The following is a 26,634-nucleotide window of genomic DNA, read 5'->3' as shown; positions in this document are numbered from 1 at the left end:
AGGATATAGAAAGCTAGAAAGGGGCCTCTGTTGTCTCCAAAGTCACTGGATGTCACTCCAGAATCCTGGGAGCTGAGATGTAGAATGGTCTTTGTATGTTGAATCAAGTGTGAGTGAGGATGTGGGGAAATTAGAAGGCTCATACTCTGATGGTGGGAATGAAAAAGGATGCAACTGCTTTGCACAACAGTCTGGTAGCTCCCCAAATGATTACACATATAGTTAATATATGATCCAACAATTCTAATGTGTGTCTGTATACACATAATGCATGCTAAGTTGCTTCAGTTGTGTCCGACTTTTGCGGCCCTACAGACTATAGCCTGCCAGGCTCCTCTGTCCAGCGCTATGAAAACCTAGAAGACCTCCTAAAACTAACATCAAAAATAGATGTCCTTTTCATCATAGGGGATTGGAAAGCAAAAGTAGGAAGTCAAGGGATACCTGGAGTAACAGGCAAGTTTGGCCTTGGAGGACAAAATGAAGTAGGGCAAAGGCTAACAGAGTATTGTCAAGAGAACACAGTGATCACAGCAAACACCCTTTTCCAATAGCACAAGAAACAGATCTACACATGGACATCACCAGATGGTCCTACTGAAATCAGACTGATCACACTCTGCAGCAGAAGATGGAGACACTCTAAACAGGCCCAGAGGAGCATCATCAACACATGGAAGGAATGTTATTCTTATTGGTTTGTTCTGCATGAACAAAAAATACACATAAAACTACCAGGTATAAAAATAGGAGAAAACTTAGAAAGCAAATTCCAAGACCCACCATTATTTTATGAGACACAAAGAAAAAATGCTGCCAATTAAACTATGACATAATGCTTTAGTGACAGTCCTGAGCGCAAACAAATGGGTCACGTGAGCTTTGAGGAGCTTTCATCTCTTCTGAGGGATTGGGGAGTTTCTCCTGCCTTTGGTGGCATGTAGGAGACTGATAATTCCTGTCGCTTTAAAAGAAAATATGAAATTTCAGTCCTTCCTCTAACAACACATATTTGCTTTTCTAGTATCAAATCAAGGCCCCACTACTGCCTCCATGTCCCTCTGTGGACACAATAACATTTGGTATCAAAAATAAATTATAGTGAGATCTTTTGGAAGACATTTTGAGTGACAATTCACTTAACAGGTGGATGACCAACAACACACCTAATTCTACTGAGGTCATGACAGTCTGAACGGCAGGACCACATTCACACCTGCTCAGGAAATGACAGCTATGCCATGTGACATAGTGGCGCTGCCAAGTGGCTAACAGCCAGTGGTAATGAGATGCATCCCTACTTCAGAGATACTAGCAGGTGGGGGAGAAAGCATGGCCCCTAGAAGCAATGAAATGGGCAAGCCAATCCCTCATATTACAGATCAGGAAATATAGGCACAGAGCTGACATGACACATCCCAAACCACAGAGCCAGGACTAAAACCCTTATTAGTTGAGATTTGTGCCAACGTTGTTTCCTTTCTACTCCCTCAGGCTACCTCCAGGAGACTGCTATCTCTAAGCTTCTCTTACATTTTCTTGCTTAAAAAAAAAAGCAAAAAAAAAGCCAGTCTTTTAGAGCATATACAACAGTAAGATGAACATATCAGTACAAACAGTCTCAGCCCTACAAGCCCATGAAGATGGGCTCGTTCCAATGCCATCTAAGGGACCACCTTAAACATGCATGTAGGCAAAGAAGGACCATTAGTTTATAGCTGTCAGGAGACTGCATTTCCACTCCCCACAGGCTGATCCCCAGGCTGCCATCCAACAATATTGTGCCATGTTTATGAATGAGGCTGGCCAGGTGTTTTCTTTGAGTTACATGCTCTCCCTATGGGTGGGGGCCCAGGGGAGACAGCCTCCCCATCAGATCGCCTATGAACGGTCTGGAAATGCCCTTGCCGAGCCTGATGTTAGAAATCACTGTGTCTGTTGCATGCAGATAGAATATCCGGAGGTCAGAAACTGCTAAATTGAGTCTCGGAATCTAAACACGCTGCTTGCATCTTGGCAGTATATGTGTCTCTACAGGACACTGGATCAAGATGGGGAAAAACACTTTTTTTTTTTTGGTGAGCCTGGGATTGCAGAGCTGGCCCCTTGACATGAACACAGATTAACACATTCAAATCCTCTTTGCTTCAACAAAAAGTTCTTTTTCTTTCCCTGTAGCTGGATAAAGAATGAGCCAAAAAGTCTTCAAAGTGAGGACAGATCCAGTTAAACGGAACTCAGATACACTTCCACGAGTAGAAGACAGAAGCCTGAAAACTGAACCGGAAACAGGCCTGCCCAACATGGATGAGGACAGTGGCCTGTGTTAACAGCCAGGCTGCATGGCAGCGAGCAAGATGAGCACAGCTCAGATTTCAGCAAGAGTCACCGTCTCACCAGGGACACCGGGGCAAGATGGAATTAATGAGAGGCAAGCGGCACTGTGACTGATGCAACAGGAGGCCACTCAGGCCTGGAAGATGGGGGAAGAAAGAAAGAACTAGCTAGCTATGGTGCAAAAGGTAACCAAGAATTTGTCTAGCATCCAGCACTGTCAACGGAGAAGAGAGCAACCAACATTCCAGTCTATTTGTAGCGCAAGCCGGGAACACAGCTGGGGACGCTGAGCTGTCACGGCTCGAAAGGAATAGCCCTTCCGCTCGCCCCCTGCCCTTGATTCTGGCTCTGCCCCGGCTCAAAGCGCAACACCTGCCACTTCCTCAGCGCGTGCCAGGCGCCCTGCTAGACCCCGGGTGCCAGGTGAGATGTGGCCTCTGCCCTGAGGGTCTCCCGGATGGCAGGCGGAAGACGGGGCCTGGCTGGAATTCCCACTCGGGAGCCACAAAGACACCAGTATAAAAGGACACTCGGGAGTCAGCCCAGGGCAACTGGGTAGACAGCCACACTGCAGGACCCCCACAGAGGTCTCCCCAGGGGATAAACCCCACCTTGACAGGTCAGTTGAGAGGATTATGTAAAAATATGTAAAATAAGCGCAGTTCCAGGCAAACAGTAGGCGATCAATACAAGATGTGTATACTTGGTGTGCTTATCTCAAACAAGCATTGTTTGAGCTCCATAAACATTGGCGCTTTATAATTTGCCTGGTGAATAATAACAAATATTCTTAACAAACAATTAATCATTTGCTCCCTGGTGGTCTAGTTGCTAGGACTCTGTGCTCCCAATGCAGGGGGCCCAGGTTCGATCCCTGGCTGGGGAATTAGATTCCACATACCACACACAGAAATAGCGTGCCCTGGCTAAGAAGATCTTGTGTGCTGCAGCTGAGACCCGGTGCGGCCAAATAAGTAAATAAAATTTTTAAAAAGAGCAATAATAACTTGTCCGGGTGACCACTTCACGGTATATACAATTATTGAATCATTATGCTGTACACTTGACAACTATTAATAACATAACACTCTATGTCAATTATTCCTCAATTAAAACAAACCAAACCAAACCAAAATAATAATTTGTCTGGGAAAGGTCAGAGATCACTTTCCTTGAGTGGCCTTGGAGGAGGATGGGAGGTGTGCTGGTGGGGGAGGGGAGAGGCCCCAAGTGCAGGGACTGCGTCACCAAGGCAGCAGCAAGCCCGGGCCAAGGCCAGGTCACCGTCTCCATTGCTGAGGGCCTGGGCTCAACCCCTGGTCAGGGAACTAAGATCCCATAAGCCATGCAGCGCAACTCTCTATATATATATGAAAGTGAATGTGTGGGTCACTCAGTCACGTCCAACTCTTTGTGACCGCATGGACTGTAGCCAGCCAGGTTCCTCTGTCCATGGGGATTATCCAGACAAGAATACTGGAATGCATGGCCATTCCCTTCTCCAAGGGATCTTCCCAACCCAGGGATTGAATCTGGGTCTCCTGCACTACAGGCAGATTCTTTACCATCTGAGTCACCAGGCAGATTCTTTACCATCTGAGTCACCAGGGAAGACGTGTGTGTGTGTGTGTGTGTGTGTGTGTGTGTGTGTGTGTGTGTGTGTGTGTGTGTGTGTGTGTGTGTGTGTGTGTGTGTGTGTGTGTGTGTGTGTGTGTGTGTGTGTAAGTAAATAACAAAATAAGATTTTGGCATTTTTATAACCAAGAAACAACACGTTTTGGTTTAAGAGAAAAAAAAGTTGGCTGCGGGGTCCCTCTGGCCTGTTGATCACTGGGTTAGAACACGGACTGGGAGAGACCTCGGCTGTCCCAGCCCGGGGCAGCTGGTCACTCGGAGGGTAACCCTGCTAGGAGGCACCTGCCACACCAAACGCCAGGCCAGCAGAGCCTTCTGCTCACACCCGTCCTGCAGGGACACTGCCTCATGTGCAAGGCCTTCCCACGTCCATGAGCTGCCTGGCACAGAGGTCATTTTCTACTCTGGCAACGCGCGAGGGCCCCTGCTGGGTGGATGGCATGGTTTCCACCTGTCACCCTGTGAGTCACCGCTTAATCTAGAAATCTGCTGACCTCGTGCGGAGCCCAGTCGTGGGAAATGGCAGCAATACTGGGGTTGCCCCCCTCCCCCGCCCCACATGCCCCTTGTCCTTGGGAAGAAGGCTGGAGGCGAGAGGTGGGGACCAAGAAACAACCCCCATAAAGCCCTTGTAACTCATGCTGAATGCGTCGATACAGTCAATAAACGCCAGTGCTGTCATTACCGGTGCCACCTTCCTTGTTCCTGCTCTGGGTGTTGCTACAGCATTCCTTCTCTGTTTTTTTTACCACAATGGGACGTTCAGGAGCCCGCCTGCCCACACAGCAGTGCTGTGCCATCATTACAAAAAACTTCCCAGCAGTGGATTCTCCTGCTGGCAAAATACCAAAGGGAAATATGTCCTCAAGCTCTGATTTTAAATGCCCTGAGATGGCACACACCGTGAGCTTCTACCCAAATCCCCTGCTGCCCTGCAGGCTCCCCTGTCTACTTCCAGGTACAGTCTAGAGAGCAGGCAGGCTCCAGCCTTTCTGAGCAGCCTCAGATGGGAGAGGTGCCCGCCACACCTTCCTGCCTTGCTAATCACATCACACGTCTAACTTCCTTCACACCGAGGCCTCTGAAGCCTTCTTAAACATGAATGAGCAGAATTTCACGGACTAAATTGTATGGTTTCTGTTTCCTCTCCTGGGACTTATAAGACAAGCCAAATATGAGGGATACCTCTGATTGCCAAGCAGGAAAAACCAGAAAACCTGGTAAGACCCCAGAATCTCCCCAACTCCCCAGTAACCTCAGCTGGGGTTTCCCCGTCCCCCATGCTACTTGCCCAACATTTAAGACACTCGACCTTGGTGATGCCCACTGGAGGACTAAGGAACTCGGCTGCAGGGTCTAGGAGCCAAAGGATGGGTTGGAAAGCATGAGGAAGCAATGAAACAGAAGGTGCCGGAAGCCCCATCATGGCCCCGGCTGTAGGTATAGTTCTGTCTATTGCTTTGGCCACTGGGTCTCCTCATCAGAATCAGCCCAAGTTCTCAGGCTCAAGAAAAGAGAACCCAGCAAGGCCCTCCTTTAGCCCAGGGGGATGGATCTGCATGCCAGCACACAAGCTACATCCCTGATCCATTCCTGCCCAGACAACTCCCATCCCCCACTCAAGACCCTTCTCCCCAGGCCTGATTTTCTGGTGAGCTATCTGTTGAAAGGTCAATTACCCACTCACACATGTGTTTCCTCTTAGATGTTGCAGGTCCCTCACATCTTTTTCTTCCTCCCTTCCTGCAACCTCATGGAGATTTTCCAATCTCCCTCACAGAAAGTAGGGGCCAATGAGATGTAAAAGAAAGTTAACAGGCGGGAAAGACTTTAAAGGGATTGACTGAGCCGGCACATAACTTTTGTCCTTTCCACTTTTTCCTCCTTGTGTGGAATGCAGGCATGATGTCTGGAGCTCCAGCACCTCTCTTAGACTATGAGGCAACTTTGAGGCTAGGCCCACTCACTCAGCATGGCAAAGCAGAAAGATGGAAAGAACCTAAGCTGGTGATGGCCACAGAATCCCACCAGTCCTGGATTCCTGCCTCTAGATTCCTTCTACATGAAAAAAATATATAAATCTAAATCTCTGCATTGTTTAAACTGATGCTATTCAGGTTTCCTGTTACATTTGCTGTGGTAAGCAGTTCTTTAAGATGGGTCTCAGTGACTCTTGCCTCCTGTGTTCCAAACAGAATATGGTAAAATGATAAGATGTCACTTCTGTGATCAGGTTAGAAGAGACTGACTTCTATCTTCCTGACTCTCCACTGCCTTTTTAGCATGCACACTCTGATGAAGCAAGTTGCCACGCTGGAGAGGCCCACATGGCCAGGAGCTGTGGGCAGCTTCTGGCCATCAGCCAGTGAAGAGTTGAGGCCTCAACCCAATAGCCCCAAGGAACTGAACTCGTCAACAACCACACCAGGGAGCCAGGAAGCAGACACTCCCGCAGTCTATCACAGTCCTGGTCAATGCCTCTTTCTTCTACAGCCTTGGGAGAGGCCCTGGAAAGAGAGTGCTGCCAGGCCGAACCAAGACTCTGAGCAGCACAAAGTGGGAGACAGTGTGTTTTGTCTGGGGGATGTTTGTTACACAGCAGTAGAGAACTGACACAGCTGCAGATCCTGATCCTAAACGAAACATGAGCAGGACCCTCCCCGCCTTTGGCTTCCATCCCCTTGTCTGTAAAACAGGGGTGATCTCAAAGACACCTGCCACTTTAAAATGCCAGAAGCCTACAACTTACCCACAGTTACGCCAAAGAGACCCAGCTGTCTTGACCTCCTTCCCCAGGCAGTCAGGCTCAGGAGTCCGTCCACCCATGACGACTTAGTGCTACTTCTTCCGTTCACTGTGACGTGATGCTTCGAGGCAGGGAAAAGAGGCAGAAGACCAGGGTTCTCCTCCTCATGCCCGGCACACAGGGCCCTGCAGCTTGTACCCCAGGACTTTCTCTCTTGGCCGACCGGAGGCCTCGGACCCAGCAAACCCTGGCAGTGACTCCTGCTATTTGTCAAGACAGCTCCCTGAGCAGAACCTCCTGATGAGAAACAGAGGAGGCTGGGCTGACACACAGTCAAGGTTACTGGACCAGAGAGGAAAGGGCTTAGCTAAGCCACTATTTCCCAGCTTGTTTCACTGCTTATGCCATCTGCTATTGTTGAATTATATCCTCCAAAGTGAAAGTGTCTCAGTCATGTCCAACTCTTTGTAACTCCATGCACTATACAGTCCATGGAATTCTCCAGGCCAGAATACTAGAGTGGGTAGCCATTCCCTTCTCCAGGGGATCTTCCCAACCCAGGGATCGAACCCAGGTCTCCCACATTGCAGGCAGATTCTTTACCAGCCGAGTCACAAGGGAAGCCTGAGAATACTGGAGTGGGTAGCCTAAGCTTCTCCAGGGAATCTTCCTGACCCAGGAATCAAACTGGGGTCTCCTGCATTATAGGTGGATTCTTTACCAACTGAGCTATGAGGGAAGCCATATCCCCCAAAGTTCAGACTAACTCCCCCATGCCTCAGAATGTCACCATATTTGAAAACAGGGTCTCTGCAAATGTAATTAGTTAAGAGGTTATATGTGTGTGTGTGTGTGTGTGTGTGTGCGCGCTTTAGTCGCTCAGTCATATCCAACTCTTGCAACCCCATAGACTATAGCCTGCCAGGCTTCTCTGTCCATGGAATTCTCCAGGCAAGGATACTGGAATGGAGAGCCATCCCCTTCTCCAGGAGAACGTCCTGACCCAAAGATCAAACCCAGGTCTCCTGCATCGCAGGCAGATTCTTTACAGTCTGAGCCACCAGGGAAGCCCATAAGAGGTTATACTAGTCTTATAGAAAAGGAAAATTTGCATATACAGACATACATACAGGGAGAATGCCAAGTAGGGATAAAAGCAGAGATTGGGGTGATGCCATCTACCAGCCAAGATATGCCAAAGATTGCCACCAAATCGCCAGAAGTTAGAGGAGAGGCAGGACACAGAAACTCCCCCACAGCCCTCTGAAGGAATTCACACTGCTGACTCCTTGACCTTGGACTTCCAGCCTTTAGAACTATGAAAGAATCAACTTCTATTGCACTCTGTGGTACTTTGATGGCGCAGTCCTAGCAGTTGTTGTTCAGTCGCTCAGTCGTGTCTGACTCTTTGCAACCTCATAGACTGCAGCACACCAGGCTTCCCTGTCCTCCACTATCTCCCAGAGTTTGCCCAAGTGGATGTCCATTGAGTCGGTGATGCCATCCAACCCCCTCATCCTCAGCTGCCCTCAATTTGTGCATGATATACCTGCGTGCACACACTCACACCCATACAAACATACACACTCACCCTGGCAAAACATCGTGTGCATTACAAAAACATAACCCCAAACAGAAATTAAAATTAAAAGAAATACATATGCATAAGAGTTCCAACACTTTCTCCAGGTGGCCCCGCCTTGGAGTTTCAGGAGATACAGTTGGCGCTATCCATCAATTTTTCCCCGGTCCTTGCCATCTGAGATCCAGGATTCTGACCTTGCTTCTCAGCTCTCTAATTGTTTTCCTGTTGAACCTGATGCCCTGGTGAGAACCGAGCTCAGCAGGGTTTGGGTGTGGGTGGCTCTGCCTCCCTCGGGCCTCCCACTCACGCCGGGGCCTGCTGCGGCCTGCCAAGCACCAGGCGAGGAGGGCCCTTGGGCGCACAGCCCCTCATTCCTTGGATCGCTCTCTTTCCCATCCATCAAAAATAAACCCCGAGCGAAGGCGATGGAGCCAACTTCAGGGCGGGGTGGGGGCACGCCTGCCTGTCGTGGGCGCAAGGATTTCTGACTCCTTGTCCTCTGGAGCAAGGTCACGGTGTGCATGCAGGGTCTCCAGGTGAGGAGGGCAGGGACAGCCTGGATGCACGGGTGCAGGGAGGGAAGGGTGCAGAGTGGCAGCCAGGGAATGTGTGCACTCATTCCAAAAACCCCGCCTGGCCTTGCCTGGCTGCCTGCTGTCCGCGTGCAGCTGCCATAAATGCCGGCCGCTGTCAGCCCCACCCCAGCAGCTCGGCCAGCTGACAGGCCCCGAGGACCCTAGCCTCACGCCCCCGACAGCTGTGGAACCCTGACTGCGTAATTCGTGGGGCCCCCCGAGCAAAAGAGGAATGCAAGTGAAGCCTCTGGTTCAATGTGATGATTTCCAAACACTGACAGCCAGTGTTGGCCAAGCATTAACCCTTCTGAACAGGGGGGCTAACCCAAGAGCACAGCTAACCCAAGAAGCAGGCCTGCCTGCTCAGGAGACAGGCCAGACTGCAACCAGGATGCTCCACCCCCGGCCCCAGAGCTGCTAAATTAACTCTCTCCTTCCCGGCCACACACTGCAGAGTCCCCTCAAGAGGTGGACGGGGAGGGGGGTGTCCTGTTCCAGGGGGCCCCTGTGGTGCAGCAGAGGTGAACAGTCACCTCTTTGGTCTGTGGAAGAGAGTCCCCTAAATCATTTGTAGAGTAGATAATTTAATGAAGATACTCAGAAAAAACTATCTGAATGACAGTCTAGCGTCCCTCAGGCTGGCCTCAGCCCCAGAGGCAAAAGGACATTCTCACCTTGGCTCATCACCTGTTATCTGTCCCCTGCCTGTTTAGGCCTCTTTCTACACCTTCAGAAGAGAACAATCCTTTTTTTTTTTTTTTTTTTAAACTTCCCAGGGTTGTCAAGAACATGAATACCAGGTCTAAAATACTAAAGAACTCTGAAGACATATTATTAATACCTGTGATGATGACAATAAGATCATTTTGCTTTGACTGAGTCCTTTCACACGCACGACAAACTTGTCCTTCTCTGCCAAGTCTTCTCTGGGGAATCCGACTCTGGCTGAAACCCCCGTTTCCGGAGAGCATCCCCTCCCATCAAAGGGCCTCCCCTGCGCACACCCGCCAAGTGTGTACTGACCTGAGGCAGCCCTCCTGCGGCCTCCCGAACGCTGAGAGGTGCCACACTCCTGTCAGACACACAGGGCTCCCGGGTCTTTCTGGCCACTGAGGATTCCCGGGGCGGGACAGGAGAAAAGGTTATCGGGCTCATTACAAAAATATGCTGGCTCATCTGGAGACAGGATGTGGGCCCTGCGCAGAGTGCAGTCATCTAGCCTGGCCAGGCCCCGTTTCCAGGCCTCCCCACTCCCAGCTGCCCACCGTTCCCTGCTCCCAAGGCAGCCAGCCTCTCCAGGGTAAGAAGAGGACCCCGGAGTTTTGCAATGATTCCCTTTGTTCCTCTCCCCACCCCCACCCCCGGGGGCCCCAGGAGCCAGAGGCAGCCTGTGAATGGCAGGCTGGGCTTCTGCTTGGCTGATCAGAGCGATTAGCAGCCGGTCACTCCCTGCTAATTGCTGTCCTCAGCAGGGCCAGGCCCGCCCGTCTGCTCCTCCAGGGCCCTCTGCCGGCACACAGCGCCGACTGTTCACGGTGACAGGAGTTGCGTGACATGGGAATCACAGTGTCCAGGCTGTGAGGTCAGCTCGTGCCAATTATGAATCCCATTCACCCAGCCGTCAAGGCCCGTGGCTTCTTCGCAGAGTCTGAGCCATCTGGGTTACTTACTCCAGGGAGAGCTATTTGCAAACCATCCCTGGGAAGTAAGATGCCCTGCAGGTGGGGGGAGCTTCACACTAGCTTATTCACTGGTATCCAGGAGAATCAGGGCGAGGGGGGAAACCCTACTAAAACCCACAGATATTGCCAGGGTGTTTCCGCACAAAGAACACAGCGCCAGGAATCCAAAAGGCTGGTGGGTCCCTTTCCTGCCCTGGTATCAGCCTCCGCATCTGCAGAGTGGGGTTAATAGCGCTGTCTACCCTCCCACGGTTGCCATAAGGATTAATTGAGGCAACCAACATCATAATAACTATGTGAGTGACTGCTGAGAGCTAAGCCTTTAAAGGGACTCTCTCCATCTGTAAGATCGGTCCCACCTTAGAGATGAGGAAACTGAGGCCCAGAACAGTAAAGATACGATGGCCACATGATAGGCAGGGGCGTGTGGACACAGGGCTGTAGGGATGGTTGTCACGGTGCCAAGCTCTTCCTGATGCTGAAATGATCCCCTTTCGTGTGTCCTGCTCAGAGATCCAGCCCAGGCTGTTCGGGGCCTGCAAGTAGCCACTGCCGGGAGCAGTGGGTACCACGGATGAGGGTGGTCCACCTACACCTGCTGGAGGCGGCTTGATGCGATGCCCCTGCTCTGGAAGGGCAAGGGGAATTACCCAGATTATCAGGCTGGCTCCTGAGCGGGTCTGGACTGCAGAGCACGGGATGGGTGGACAGGGAGACAGTGCAGACAGGAGCCGAGAGGCTCCGAAAGCTGGGCTCGAGCTGCCTCCATTTCTGAGGTCTGCCTCCTCTCATCCACGTGTACCTCATCACGTGCCCCAGAATGCTGTCTGTCCGACTCCAGGTCCCACTCTATGACCGCTGTTCTGAGTTCCCTGGGAGAGGCCTGACATCTGCACTGTGGTCTAAAGGACTAACAGGAGCAGCTTTCAATGCGGGGGGGTGGGGGCGGCCAGGAGGGGGACAAGGAGTGTCAGAGCTGATGACTGGAGAGGATGGAATGCGTGTCTCTCGTCTCCAAGTTAGGTGCTGTCAGGGGTGTCCGTCATTCTCCTCCTGGTCTCTGGGAAAGCTGATACATGGAGGCGCCCCCATCCCGATGACAGCATGGTCTCCTGGGCAGCAAGGGTAAAGGACTTGGACTCCAGACACCCAAATAGAGTGGCTTGCCATCAGCTGCCTATGTGACCTCGGGCAAGTCAGCTCTCAGGGCCGGCGGGGTTTGTCGGTCAATGCGCAGGCACAAGAGAGCCAGGCCTGGCATAGATGGACCGTCACCGCTGTTCCCAGCAGGCCCGCACGGCAGGCCCTGCTGCCCTTGCTCAGGGCCGGTGCTCCGCCCCTTCTGGCGTCTGTGCTGGCCTCAGGGCAGCAGCTGGGACTGGACTCCAGGCTAAATATGGAGCCCCGGCCCAGGCTTCTCCCCACCTGCAGGCCTAGGGCCCAACCTCCGCAGCTCTGGAGCATCGCGCCGCCCGCCCTCCCTCCAGCCCAGCCGAAATGCTGACTCACAAAGTCTGCACACGAACGAGGGCCAGACGGAGGTCAGAGCACCAGAGCAACAATGAAGCTCCAGAGCAATCAAAAGCCAGCAGCACAAGGCCCCGGCCTGCAAAGGAACACAGGAACCAGCCGGCTGGTTTCAGTAACAGAGGAGGATATAAAGCTCTTTACCCTCAGAGGATATTCAGGCTTACTTCCCAGAGCCAAACAATGACAAAAGTTACAAAACAAAGATGATGCCTCTGTGAGGTGTCTCTCCCCTCCCCTAGGCTGAAAATGAATGGTCACATCTTAAAAAGAACGCTGGTAAGACTTTAGTCCTTCACCCCTCTCGCCCTCCCTCCCTCTCTCTCTCTCTCACACACACACACAAAGACAAACTCACTACCAACAAACTGTTTACTAGAAGGACAGGTCTAACAAGTAGACTGCTGAGTATTCAGGGATTTCAACCTAAAATACCAGGAGGAGTCCTATCCCATAATAACCCAGGGTGAACCCCACCCCACAGCCCCTCTCCAGCACCAGAGACAGGGTGACACCCATCACACTGTTACAGGGTGAAAGGTCCTTTGCAAAAAGAAGTGTTAGCATCTCCCCACTTAATTGTCACCGTGACTTTATTTGGATGTAGAGTTTTTGTAGATGCAATCAAATGTGAGGCCGTCCCGGCATAGGATGGGCCCTAAAGCCAATGGCTCTTGTCCTTGTAAAAAGAAAAACACGAGGGCAAGAGTCAGACACAGACACACACACAGGGAGAAGGCCAGGTGAAGACAGAGGTGGAGACTGCAGCTACAACCCAAGGGACCCCAAGGCCTGCCAGTCACCCACCAGAAGCTGTGAGAGGCCAGAAGGGATCCTCCCTTAGGGACTTCAGAGGAAGGTCGGCCTGGCTGGCACCCTGACTTCAGACTTCCAGCCTCCAGAGCTGCAGGAGAATAAACATCCATTGTTCTCAGCCACCCAGGTGATGGTGATGTTCCAGCAGGAAGGGAATACATACACCTCGGAGAGGACCCACCGCAAACTCCCAGCTGTGTGACCTGAACATGCCCCTTCTCTGGGCCTTGGTTTATTTCCCGTAAAATGTAAAAAGCTGGGGCAGCAGTCCTTCCAGCTCTGACCTCCAGGTTCCCTGATCCACTGAGTCTCAGGAGGATGGAGGAGGTGACGGTGGGAAGGGCAGGGGATAGACGCAGGGGAGGATGGGGAAAAGCACAGGGCCATCTCCCTCTGCCCATGCTGGGCTGACCATGCAGAAACAGTCAGAGGGGAGCGGCCTACCTTGATAAAGGATAGGTCAAGTTCATCTTCGCAAGCTTGCATCCTGCCCTATACAAGACGGTGTTACAGGAGAGAGAGCAAAGATTCTAGAGGGAGTCATTACAGGACAGAGGTTTTCCTTGTCTCATATTTGCATCAGAGTAGTAATGCAGGATCGGCAGGGGAGAGACCGGAATGGGAGCAGTGGAGAGAGCCGTGCAGGAGGCTAGAATCGGGAGACTCAGGAAGGAGGAGGAAGAACAAAGACAAGATGCGGTGAGGGTTGTGCAGGCAGCAGTAGGTCAGGTCAGTGACTCTGTGTGTGTGTGTGTGTGTGTGTGTGTATGTGTGTGTATTGTGCAGGCAGCAGTAGGTCAGGTCAGTGACCGTGTGTGTGTGTGTGTGTGTGTGTGTGTGCAGTAGATCAGGTCAGTGAACGTGTGTGTGGGGTGGGGGGGGGGTTGTGCAGGCAGCAGTAGGTCAGGTCAGTGACTCTGTGTGTGTGTGTGTGTGTGTGTGTGTGTGTGTGTGTATGTGTGTGTATTGTGCAGGCAGCAGTAGGTCAGGTCAGTGACCGTGTGTGTGTGTGTGTGTTGGGGGGGCAGAACATGTGTCCCGGGCTGTGGACTTGGGGGACAGGAAGGAGAATCACAGCAGAGGGTGCGGACAAGGATCAGGAGCTGGATTTGGGGGGCACCTAAGGCCAAAGTGTCCTGGGAGCAGTCGAGCAGGCACTGGACTGCGATCAGAAGGCAGGCCTGGTGTGGAGAACAGATGTGCTGGTCCAGGGCATTGGGGCAACAGCCAGGGCCACCCCAGGGGCAGGAGGGCCCAGGAGGAGGGCAAGCGGAGAAGGGCTGGGACGTGGCCCCGTGAAGCCCCCGTCTCCCCGGCCACAGAGACCAGGTCCCTGTGGGGAGACGTGGGGGACAAGAAAGGCAGGGGGCACAGAGGCGAGTGGTCGGGGGAGCAAAGGCAGTGGGGGCTGGGTGTGCAGGGGTCCCCGATGGGAGGGCAAGTAAGGTAACAAGAGCAGAGGGCTCCCAGCAAGTTCAGGCTCCTGTCACTTCTGCCCAAAAGGCACTGAGGACCTCGGGGCCGCGCCTATTCCCAGGTCTCACCAAAGAAACACACACATGGTAACTGAGGAAGGAAAGAAGGAAGAGATGCAATGACCCAGGACACGGACTGAACCACAGTTTTCCGCTGCCAAATGCACACACGCTCTCTCATAGGCAACTTCACAGACCCTGAAGACGCCCTTCAGCAAAACGTAGAAGGGGGATAGTTTATGTCGAAGTATTTCTCTGTTTTTGCACAGTCAGAGCACAGCTAAGTCAGGTAGAAATTTGGGGAGACAGAAAAACATGCACACAGGACTTTCGCATGCTTTTTGCTTTTATATAACCCAGAGGCTAAAGAAAAAATAAAGTCAAACTGTCTTAAATATGTCATAACCTTTTGTGAAAAAGAAAGAAAAATATGGTTAGAACTGGACTCATAGATATTTAGAGCCAAGAATAACCTAGAAGCTCAACTAGTCAGAGACTCTCATTTTCCTGGTGAGAAAAGTGAGGCCCATCAAGTCACCTGGCTTGCCCCATGTCACAAATCACATCATCCATTAGTAACTAAGTCAGGGCTGAAGCCCATGTCTGTTGCTGCAACACAAACCAAACCAGGGCTGATGACCTAATTCAAACTCCATTCAAATCACTGCAATGCCCCTGTCTGAAGTTTGGGGAGTTCATTTACAGTGAAAAGTGTACAATTCAATAGTTGGAGTTTTCGATATAATTTTGAAAACTAACCTTCCCAATGCAGTTGTGTAACACTCAGACTGGCCGCACAAAGTGGCTATGTGGCTGCATCAGTGGGACAGCTGTGCCACGCCCACGGGCCAGGCACCTTCCCTCAAGCCCTTAGCACTTGGGAGTCAGCAGGGGTACCAGCATCACAAGGCTCACAAATGAGAGTTCACCCAAGGGAGAAACATCTACAGGTTGTTATTGCTTTTTTTCTTTTATTTTTTTAAGTTTAGTTATTTTTAATTGAGGGATAATGGCTTTACACTGTTGTGTTGATTTCTGCCATGCATCACCATGAATCAGCCACAGGTAGGCACATGTCCCCTCCCTCTTGAACCACCCTCCCACCTCCCACCCCATGCTATTGTCTTTTCTAGCTCAGCTATAAAGAGTCATGCAGTTGAAACAGGAAAAGACAGCATGAAGGAATGAGAGTGTGAAATAGAAACGGAGCATCACGGAGCAGGAGGACTTCTCAGTGGCTACGTCATCTGCTCTGAGCCAACTATGCCCCTGGGAAGTGGAAACGGAGGTCAGTGTCCCTTAGCAAAGTCCCAGGGAGCCTCTCAAGACTGGATCAGACTTCAACTCTTGGATGGAATATCAGGGATTGAATGAAAATCCCACAGGTCCCCGTCCACAGCTTTCTGTCCTAAGAGTATGGATGACTCTTCACAGCGAGGCTTTGAGGATGTGCCATCCACCAAGTCTGCATGGGAGCCCCTGCTGGCATATTGCCCAGCAGGTCACCCCCGGGGGCATGGGTGATATGGTTGTTCAGGCTGGGTGCCCAGGCCCCACCCCAATCTCAAAGAAAGCTATAGGGCCCTCTGCTGGGCCCCCACCATGCCACACACTGGCATTCCACAAAAACTCCCAAGGCTGGCGCTGGTTGGGAGCATTACCCTGCAGGTCCCAGGAGGGGGTGAGAGACGTGCAGGCCGAATGTAAGCTTTCTTTAAAGGTAAGTTTTTATCTTCAGCGTCCAAATGACTTTTGTTCTGCTCTCCATGCCTTTCTTTATTTCAACAATAAGACAGATTTTTTCGTATTCTAGTGCTGTTGACACTCCAAATAGATGTACCACTTTGATTCCGCAGCTCGGTCTGGCCCTGGTACGGGAAGGTGTTTTGGGCTTGAGCAATCTGGCAAATGACAACAACTCATTCTGGCTGCTCTCTGAGCCCTGTACCCTACACAGGCCCAGCCCTCCAAGGGACACTACGGGAGATTCGCAGGGACCAAATGGGAGAGGTGGTCGCTGTGCCCTGAATGGGGCCTTCCGTCCTCACTAGCCCTGCTAACATGCTTTCAGAACCACTGATGATCTTCCAGGGCAATGTAAATGATCTTTATTTTGATCTTGGCAATGATTACACAAACATAAACATCTGTCAAGATCCCTCAGGCTATGCACTTAAGATTCATGCGTTATCCTGTATATAAATTACACTTCAGTAGAGTAGTGTCACTATTAAGAGAGTGGGGTAAAAACACTGATGGCTGTAGGAATTGTGATTTGCAAACCAAATGGTACTGAGCCAGGTTCTCCACGTTGGAAACTATGAGACGGGGGACCTGGGAAAGAGCCGGGTATGTGGGATCTGGTTTCCTGACCAGAGATCAAACCCAGGATCCCTGCATTGGGAGTGCAGAGTCTTAGCCCCTGGAGCAACAGAGAAGTCCCCTATTTGTAGACTTTTTTGATGATAGCCATTCTAGGCTTCCCTGGTGGCTCAGACAGTCAAGAATCTGCCTGCAATGGCGGGTAGACCGGGTTTGATCCCTGGGTTGGGAAGATCCCCTGGAGGAGGGCATGGCAACCCACTCCAGTATTCTTGCCTGGAGAATCCCCACGGATAGAGGAGCCTGGTGGGCTACAGTCCATGGGGTCGAAAAGAGCTGACTAACAGCAACTAAGCACAGCAGAGGACATCTGATCGCTGTGAGGTGAAAACCTCACTGTGGTGTTGATTTGCATTTCTCTGATGACTCGTGATGCTGAGCATCTTTTCATGTGCCCGTAAGCCATCTGGGTGTCTGCCTTTGGAAAAATGTCTATTCAAGTCTTCCACACATCTTTTGTTTGGATTGTTTGGTTTTTTGATACTCTGTTGTGTGAAGTCCTAATATTTTTGGATGTCACCCTTTGATACATGATTTGTAAAGAGTTTCTCCCACTTGCCAAGTTGCTCTTTCACCTTGTTGAATGTTTCCTTTGCCATGCAAAAGTTTTTTACTTTGATGTAGTCCCACTTGTTTCTTTGTGCTTATGCATAAATAAAAACACTTTTTGACATAGCCACGCTTCTCTGTAGACTGTTATAGCGCCCTTACTGCTTGGGGAGGAAGCAAAACAGTGACATTATTCTACAACTCAAGTTAATACTATTTAGAACATCAGGATTTCATTTCTCATGAATTAGATGACTCAGGTTGTATGAAAATAATGCGTAAATTTTTGTTACTTATTTCTTCGGCATTTTATATCCATACTTCAAAGTTCATTCATAGTTTCACCTACTTATCCTTATTGTACTGAGATGATAAGCTGGTGCAAGGAGGTTAGTCTGCACTGAAAATCAGCAGGGTGGGGTCAGGTCTCAATCCCACTCCAGATATGCCTCTCTGGTTTCTCATCTATAAACTGAAAAAATGGGCTAGTTTCATAAAAACAAATAAATAAATGCAGATTCTTGGGTTCTGTCTTGCCTCCTGAATCACACACAGTGTAAGTCTGGGGAGCAGGAATCTGCATTTTGATAAGCTCCTTGGGTGAGAGTAATGTTCTTCGGGGTCCAGGACTAATATTTGGGAACTGTGGGCAATGTGCTTATAAAGGATCTGACCTCCAGTGGTAACAATGCCTCCGTCCTCATGGGAAGAACAGCAACACAGGGCCAACGGAAAGGAGTAAATAAATAGGAGTGACTCAGAAAGGCTTCCTATCTTACGTCCTCCAATCAAGAGCCTAAACTCAGACTTTAAATCTCAAGAGGGTGGCCCTATACAGTTGTGCAGTTTGTGTCTTGCTCAAAGACATTTATTCAAGAGAACAAGTGAGGGCTGGGAGTCAGCTCATATCCCATTTGTCAAACTATGTGCCTGGAAGCAAGGCTGCGGCCACCTGGGGAAGGGGGGTTGTTTTCATCAAAATCCTCCCACCAAGATAAGGGATATGCTAAGTCGCTTTAGTCATGTCTGGCTCTTTGCAACCCCATGGACTGTAGCCCACCAGGCTCCTCTGTCCATGGGATTCTCCAGGCAAGAATACTGGGGTGGGTTGCCATGCCCTCCTCCCGGAAGCTAAGGAATGTCTTTTCCTAATTCTGACAAAGGTGTTGCATTAAGTTAGGAGTGTCTGCAGAAAGACCATCGTCAGAAAACATACATGTTCTTTCAACATGTGTTTTCAGCCCTAATTCCCTAAAGACGTAAGTGACTTGATATTCGAGACCTATCGTGCCTTTTCCAACAGTCCTCAACTTTGTCCCAATGTCACTTGTCCCTCCCCAGACATTCCTTGCCTCTGCCTTTCATGCTTCAGTCAAGCTGCTGCCACCACCTACCAAACTTTTCACCAGGGAGCTACCCAGTCGTCGGCACCTTCTGCAACCCCTGTAGGCGAATTCATCTTCCCTCCATGTGCCCGGCATGGGGGATGGGACAGCAAATGAGACAGGAGTGTTCCAGACCCTCACAGACCTTAGGATCTTATTTGAAGATGATTAAAACACGGATTACAATAAAGCATGAGTAAGAAGAGTGTGTAGCAGCAGGCACGCTGTTAATTACAAAACTAATGCAACATTCTCTAAAAATAGTTCAGCTACCTCCCCTGCCCATCTACAAATCTAGGAACAATGCAACCTGCACTCAAAGCTCTCTTGGATTGCTAGCACTCTCATCCCTATGATGTCTAAATACTTCACACTCTGAGAAAATTAAGGCAATACAGCATTCGCTAAAGTTTTCTGCAGCATCTAATTCTGCAGAGTACCACCTGGACATCAATTCTCTGCCCTGATCCACCTCTCTGTCCTTCCTCACCTAACACCTATCTGGTCAGTGCTCTGAGCATTGCTGGCCCCACCAGCTATCTCGAGGAGACTCTCCCCAGGGACAGGTGGGATGGGGGTCACATGATGGGTATGGTTGGGACTGTGCTCCGCCCAGTCCTGCTGCCCAGCCGCCCCAAAGGTGGGCATTTCCTCTCCAGCACTTTCCTCTCTCCTCTCTTACCCCTCATCACAGGCATGGCTGTGATGAACCTGCTATTCTGAGAGAGGGTGGAGCACAGTGACTGAGAGGATGGGGTCTGAAACCACGAGACTGGGAGCTGAGTCCAGGCTGTCACTTAATTCTTTGTGCTTCAGTTTCCTTACCTGTAGAATGGGGTCAGTCCATGGGGTTGTAGTAAGGACTAAATCACCTAGAGTTAGCAAAATGCTTTGTACAGAGCATCTACTCAGGGCTTCCCTGGTGGCTCAGAGGGTAAAGCATCTGTCTGCAATGCAGGAGACTCGAGTTCGATCCCTGGGTCGGGAAGATCCCCTGGAGAAGGAAACGGCAACCCACTCCAGTATTCTTGCCTGGAGAATCCCATGGATGGAGGAGCCTGGTAGGCTACAGTCCATGGGTTGCAAAGATTTGGACAGGACTGAGTGACTTCACTTTCTTTCTTTCTAGTATCTACTCAAATACTGATATTACCTCTACTAGTACTAATACTCCAAACGATGATATTATTACTTCCACTAACAGGGGTCCTCCTTACCCCCACCCCCACCCCCATCACTAGCACAGCTTCTGTTTGACAACCTGCTAGTTGGGAGGTCACAAGGTAAACAGAAGGAAATGGCAACCCACTCCAGTATTCTTGCCAGGATAATCCCATGGACAGAGGAGCCTGGCGGGCTACAGTCCATGAAGTCACAAAGAGTTGGGCACGACTAAGTGACTAACACCCACACACACACACAAGGTAAACAGACCATCCCGGTACCAAGAAGCACACACACAGCACACAGTCCGCAGGGGGACATGGCCCAGTAAGCCTCTGAAACCCACTCTGGGCACAGGGGAACCCCGACCCAGGAGGCATGGCAGGGAGGCCCTGCTTGCTGGAAGCACCCAGAGGACCACACAGAATCGACACCACACCCAGGCGCCTCGTTCATCCAATGCTGTAAGGCCCTAAGGAGTCTTCTGCCAAAGTCTTTCAGTCTCATTCCTTCCTCTTTGTTCCTACTGATGTCTTTACACCATCCATTGCACTGCCATCGCGTTCTCGGTGCCAGCCGCCCGGACAACCATGGCCTGCTCCTGATGGCCCTTCCTGTCCTCACTGAAACTCTAATTCAGGTCCCAGGACTCAGTCCCAAACAGCTCCAGGAGCTGCAGATGGTCTTCTCACAGCTCAAGGTTGGGCAGAGGGTGCAGGCCCCACCTCCTGTTTCCAGGGAAGCTCCACTCTGAGGCCTCTCTCCTCTTGGCCTCGAGATGCCTAGTCACACAGGACATCCCCACGAGCAGAACAGCGATACCTTTTTGCCTCCAGAATGGGACCCTCTCCACCCAAGTCTAACCTGCCCCAAGCCTGCAGGGCCACTACAGCCACCTCAGACACAAGGTCTCCCCTGCTCTGGCCCACACCGACCTCCAGCTTACCAGCATTTATCTCCCAAGCACACCCTTCGCCACTTAATCATACCTCTCTCTCCCAGAATGAAGCCTTAACTCCTTCCGGCCTGCCATCTCTCCTTCCGGTGACAGGTAATAACACCCTGCTGGGAACCAAATCCTCACTTAGAGCTCAATAAACACTTGCAGGCTGGACACACCCTTGAGCTTCCCAGTCCCACACGAGCAATAAAAAAAAAGAAATGAGGGGAAGGGTCGCTGGCAGTCTGACCCGAGGGAACAAACTGGACGGGAACCCCATTCTCCCAGGCACTTGCTTCGCTCATTTTTTTGCCAGCAGAGAAAGCCCTCCCGCCCCTCGCCGGCTGCTCTTTATTCCTGGTTGGCTTCCCTCGGAGGAAGTGCCAGTGGTGAGAGAAATGCCAGAAAGAAAGTCTGCAGGAATCCAGCGAGAGGAGGGGAGCCGCCAGGCCCAGCCCGGCTCGGGCAGCAGAAAGGAACAGAAATTAGGAAGAAAGGCTCCGGAATGTGGAGAGGAGCAGGGCAGGGCCAAACTAAAGCCCCCAAACCTAAGGGAGTGGCACGAGTTATTTCCGGAAATACAAGGAGCAAAGTGTAATTTTGGACGCGGGGCTAGTTAGTTACGTAATTCAGACGGGGTTGTGGTAGATCTCAGGATTTTTCTTAAAGATCAAATTTTTTTAATTAAAAAAAAATAGCTGCAGAATTTATGGAAACGGAGTACTGCTGTCTCACCTTCTCTCACTGTGAGATGGGAAATTAATGAAAATAAATGAGAGAGGTGGGGCCAGCACGATGCTGAAGCGGGAGTGTGTAACAGCGTGGCAAAGTCAGAGCATTTATAGGAAATTGTGCAGAACAGGCAAACCTATAGAGAAACAAAGTCAATTAGAGGTTGCCTGGGCCTGAGGGAGTTGGGGAGAATCGGGAGTGACTGGAAATGGGTACAGGAGGTGATGGAAATGTTCTGGGTGACGAGATTCGAGAAAATGACATCTCCAGATAGTAAGAGATGGTTGCACAACACCGTGACAACATTCGAAGTCACCAACTTTAAAAGGGTGAATTTTGGGAATTGTTCTGGCAGTCCAGGGGTTAGGACTCTGTGCTTCCACTGCAGGGGGCCCTGGGTTCGATCCCTGGTCAGGGAACTAAGATCCCGCCTGATGCGTGGTGCAGACAAAAATAAATAAAGAGGTGAATTTTATGGTATATGAATTAAACCTCAATAAAGCTTTTATTTAAAAAAAAAATAGAAGGGAAAGGACTGGAAATGAGGGCCATGAAGTAGCTAAGGCACCACAGCTGGGATAGCTGAAGACAAAGACCAGACAGAAATGGGAAGAAAACTGGCTGAAGATAAACGAAGGAAGACCAGAAGGAAGTTCAGGTTGAGAGAAGGATCCTCCGAGATCTGGATAAATATCTCTGAGGGTGAGAGACGAAGTCCCCAAAAGACCTAAGAGTTGGACAAGACTTAGCAACACCACCACCACCACCGCCGCCAGCAAAAGACCGTTTTGTTCCGGGGGGGCTTCAGACACCACCCGCCTCAAACCCTGAACCCCAGCCCTGCCCTCCAGCCCCCAGACAGGGACACAGAAGGCAGCGTCCTCCTGAAACCACAGTTTCTTGTGGTTTTATCCTCATCACTCTATAACCTCAAGCTCCCGAGAGGCCTCGGAGTCCCCAGGACACGTGGGCGCGGGGCAGTTGACTCCCCTCCTTGCGGAACCAAGGCCGTGGCTCTGACCATCCACCGAGGCCTGACAGCTCGGATCACACCCCCTCCCCAGGAAGGAACACCAACCCCTCTTGGCCACCCCCTACTAAATTGCTTTCCCGGGGGCTCCACGCACACACCTGCCATCGTGGCAGCGACATGAACTGTTCCCATCACACAGGCCACCCCAGCGGCTCTCAAGGTTTTAAGAAAAATCAGCAATTTCAGCCTGTTAAGACTATTTAGGCCTGGGATGGAGGAAGCCAGAAACCAAAACCACACGCAAGACAAGTCCTGAAATCCCCCAGCACCAACGCTTACAAAGAACAGAGAATCAGAGCCTAAGTAGAAGTGTTTAAAACGTGCGTCTGAGCAGACCAAATCCTACCTATGGCCTGCTTCCTTTGTTTGTGTCAAATCCTGCACTTAAGGCCTCCACGAAACTGGGTTTATGTGGTCTTACTGGAGACGGTGTCAGCGATTAAACGGTTATGCCTCCACTGGCACGTGAATCTGGAAACGAGCAGAGCCTCCATTCGAGGTGGCTTTTCACCTTCTTTTTCCGCTGTTTGTGTTGGCTGAAGGACAGACTGCACAAAGAGAGAACTCGGAAAGCGAGAGGGGGGCCGAGTGAGGCCCCAGGGGAGGATGCCGGAGCAACGCGGGGGAACGGGCGAAGGTCCGCAGATGAAGGGAGAGGCTGGCCCCAGGAAAGGGCCGTAAGGTACCAGCAGATCTGACACCACCCCAGGTACTATAAGATGCTATACTTTTCTGGTTTCCCAGTGGAGATGGTCAGGCCCAAGGAGAAGGGAAAAAACCACACTGTATCTTTCCATTCTGACACCAAGTGTGTCTTTCCTGGGCTGGCGGCTGGCCTGGCAAAGCCCCAGAGGCCACTTGTTTGCCCTTCCAAAGGTCAGCACTGCCCTGGAGCAGCCTTGGAGCGAGTGACCACATGCCCACAGCTCCCAGAATGCAGGCCCGCTCCTTAGCCCCCTCTGGTGCCAGGGCAGGCGGGCAATACCTGGGCAGCCTATGTGCTGGCTTTGCTGTCCGAGGTCAGGGAGGGACAGTCCACAAGCTGGAATTATTCACCAGTGAAGTCCTGTCTGAGGCTCAGTTCCACCACACACACATTTGTCCAGCTCGGGACCGCCTGGCACACGCCCTGGGCCCTCCATAAATGTTTGTTGCTGGTCCCCTGTGGTGAAAGAGCAAGATTGGGATTGGAAAAGCATTCTCATTTGCTAAGGCCTTAATCCAGGCAAAAGCCCTGACTTCCACAGTTTACCTTGGAGAGAGGAGACTACGTAAGTGGGTGCTTTATTTACCCCGGATTAACCAGGGCTTGGGGCTGGGGCCACAACCCAGCCCAGACCCATGCTCAGGGCAGCGTTTCTAGCAATGCATGCCAGACAGGGAGCATTTCTAACAGTCCCGACATTCCAGGGGAGGACAGCCCGACCAAGAGGCTGGGCCTCCACCAGCCATGCCTGCCCCGTGGTGGGTGAGGCGGGGCTCCTCCACGGGGCATGGGGGGGGAAGTAAACACAGAGCTGACTGCTTCTCGGCCTCGAGGATCTCACACCAGCATTCACACCTCTGCCCACGGAGCAGTGCTGTAACTCTGCTGCATCATCAACCCCCTCCAAGGCAAAAGAAAAGTGAAAATTAATCTAATTAGAGACAACAGTGTTCACAGTAAGGAAAATTCTGGTATTCTGCCAAGCGTCTCTCTTCCCAGCCAGCTTTGTGGGCAAAGGGCATGGGGTTTGGAGCCCCGAGGGCCTAAGCTGGAATTCTGGCTGTCCCTCAGCTTCGTCACCATGGGCACAACTGTCCAAGGGGCAAAAGAGTCATGCCTTACAGAACTGCTACGAGAATCCACGAGAAAAGATGTAAAAGGCATGACGCCGCTGGCGGATTTAAACAAAAGCAGCAAGCTTGCCCCTTGTCCCTCATAGACTCAAATCCTACCCGCCCACCTGCCCAGTGGCCTGCTTGGACGTCTCAGGAGGAGGCACCAGGACCTATCTCCTTCAGCCCTAGATCCTGCCCCCTTAGGCAGAGGCAGGACCCATTTCTGGAGGTGGGGGCTCCAGGGAGGGAGGTCCCCAAAACCCTGCCACACCCGGCTGCCAACACCGTTCACAGCTGTTATTGTCTTATCTCACCTGGACCTGGACTTGGCAGCACTATTTCTATCATCCCCATTCAGAGATCCAGGGAAGGCAGAGGTCTTGGGCTAAGTCACACAGGAAGTTATCCCAAGAGCCAGATCCCAAGATAGTCCACTGTTCTAATGAAACAGCTAATATTTGCAGAGCATCCAGAGAATCCACTACGTTCCCTATAGGGATGGATGTGTCCACACTTCACAGTGTGTTACTGGATATGCAGCAATGCAGCAGCAGGAACATCATGCTCTTTCCAGGCCTAAGACTGGAGACCTGGCGGCCTTCACCTCTGAGGGAAGGCAGCCACCGTGAAACAACGCCACGTCCACTGAGACCACCATGGTGGAGGGAAGCTCAAGCTAGTCCCAGGAGAATTCTCTCTCCCTCACTCTCTCTAACGGTTCTGTTTCTCTGAAGAATCTGCCTACTCCAGGCTTCTCAAGATCATGAGCCAAATATGATTTGCCTTTGACCGCTGAATCTGCAGGGTCCTACTCAGACTATCTGAAGGAAAAGACTGAAAATCACTAGAAACAGGGTGTGTGTGAATAAACTAATATACAGTCATATGACAGAAAAAAACAAGTAAGATTCCTGTGCACTGATTCACAGGAAATATCTACACAGTGTTTTCCGTAAGGTGAAAGGAAACAGGTACAGAATAGAATTTCCAGTATGGTCCCTTTGATGTAAGGAAAGGGGGGAAAAAATCAGAATGTATTTTTTGGAGTGCATGGAAAAAATGAAAGGAAAAACAAAATACTATTGAAAGTGGTGCATATTATGGTTATTTTTTTTTAATTTACTGATATATATGATATATATTGATTTATTATTTGTGAGTAAAATCAAATAGTGTCTGGGATTTGCTTCAAATAATCCAGAGACAGGTGAATGGACAGTGAAAACGTATCAAGCATGGCCATGAGATGAGAACTGAGGAGGCTGGGTGGTAGGTACAGCAATTCATGATATTAATACAATTCTGTCTACTTTTACATCTTTTGGAATTTTTAATAACGAAAATTTTCTTCAAAAATTGTTACCTCCAGGGAGGGAATAAGAAGGCAAGAAGGAAGGGACAAATGGATGGAGACATGTGAAAACAGCATTTCCATACTTCACAGATTATCTTTTTTTTCTTCCAATTCTTAAGATGAAATTCACATAGCATGAAATTAACCATTTCAGACATTATAAACTGCACAATTCAAGGGCATTTATTACGTTCACACTGTTGTGTAACTGCCACCTCTATTTAGTTCCAAAACATTTCCATCACACCAGGAGAAAACCCTGTACCCATTAAGCAATTACTCTTTATTCCCCCAACCTCCCCACCCTTGGCAAACACCAACCTTCATTCTGTCTCTATGGATTTACCTATTCTGGATGCTTCATATAAATGGAATCATACAATACATGGCTTTTGAGTTTGGCTTCTTTCACTCAGCATGTCTTCAAGGTTCATCAAATTGTAGCACGTATCAGTGCTTCCTTCCTTTTTTATGGCTGAATAATATTCTATTGTGTGGATACACCACATCTTGTTTATCCATGGATTGGTGGATGGACGTTGGGGTTGTTGCCAAAGCATACCTTTTAATTTTGACTTTATTTTTTAACTGTGTATTACTTCTTCAAACAAATTTTTTAAATTAAATTTCTATTAGATAGTGAATGTGAACCCCCAAAGAAGGCAGGATAAGCACACAAGGGTAGATTCATTAAAAAGTTAGGCAGCCTGGCAAGAACACAATAAGAAAGCATTCAAAAATATGAAAGGAAAAATGGATAATAAGTTGTGATTACTTATATTTGGGGAATGTGATTACACCACAAAATTTATAATATCTTCAAGCATGAAAGAACTACTTGAGAACCTGTTTAGGGTAAAGCATTGGGAGAATGGGCGATGACTCTGGCCTGGGTT

General features: G+C 50.3%; 1 protein-coding gene and 1 non-coding gene across 2 annotated transcripts in view; one reads left to right on the top strand and one right to left on the bottom strand.

Annotated features, from left to right (window-relative positions):
- The window catches only part of CTIF (cap binding complex dependent translation initiation factor), a 314,018-nt gene that overhangs the window by 252,382 nt on the left and 35,002 nt on the right, over positions 1–26,634 (bottom strand).
- TRNAG-CCC (transfer RNA glycine (anticodon CCC)) lies at positions 3,151–3,223 on the top strand. Its single transcript has one exon. It is a non-coding gene; the product is annotated as a tRNA-Gly (tRNA).

The sequence above is a fragment of the Muntiacus reevesi genome, chromosome 4, assembly GCF_963930625.1.
Source record: "Muntiacus reevesi chromosome 4, mMunRee1.1, whole genome shotgun sequence".
Lineage (NCBI taxonomy): Eukaryota > Metazoa > Chordata > Mammalia > Artiodactyla > Cervidae > Muntiacus > Muntiacus reevesi.
The sequence above is the reverse complement of the archived record's forward strand: the minus strand, read 5'-3'. Positions and strand labels throughout refer to the sequence as shown.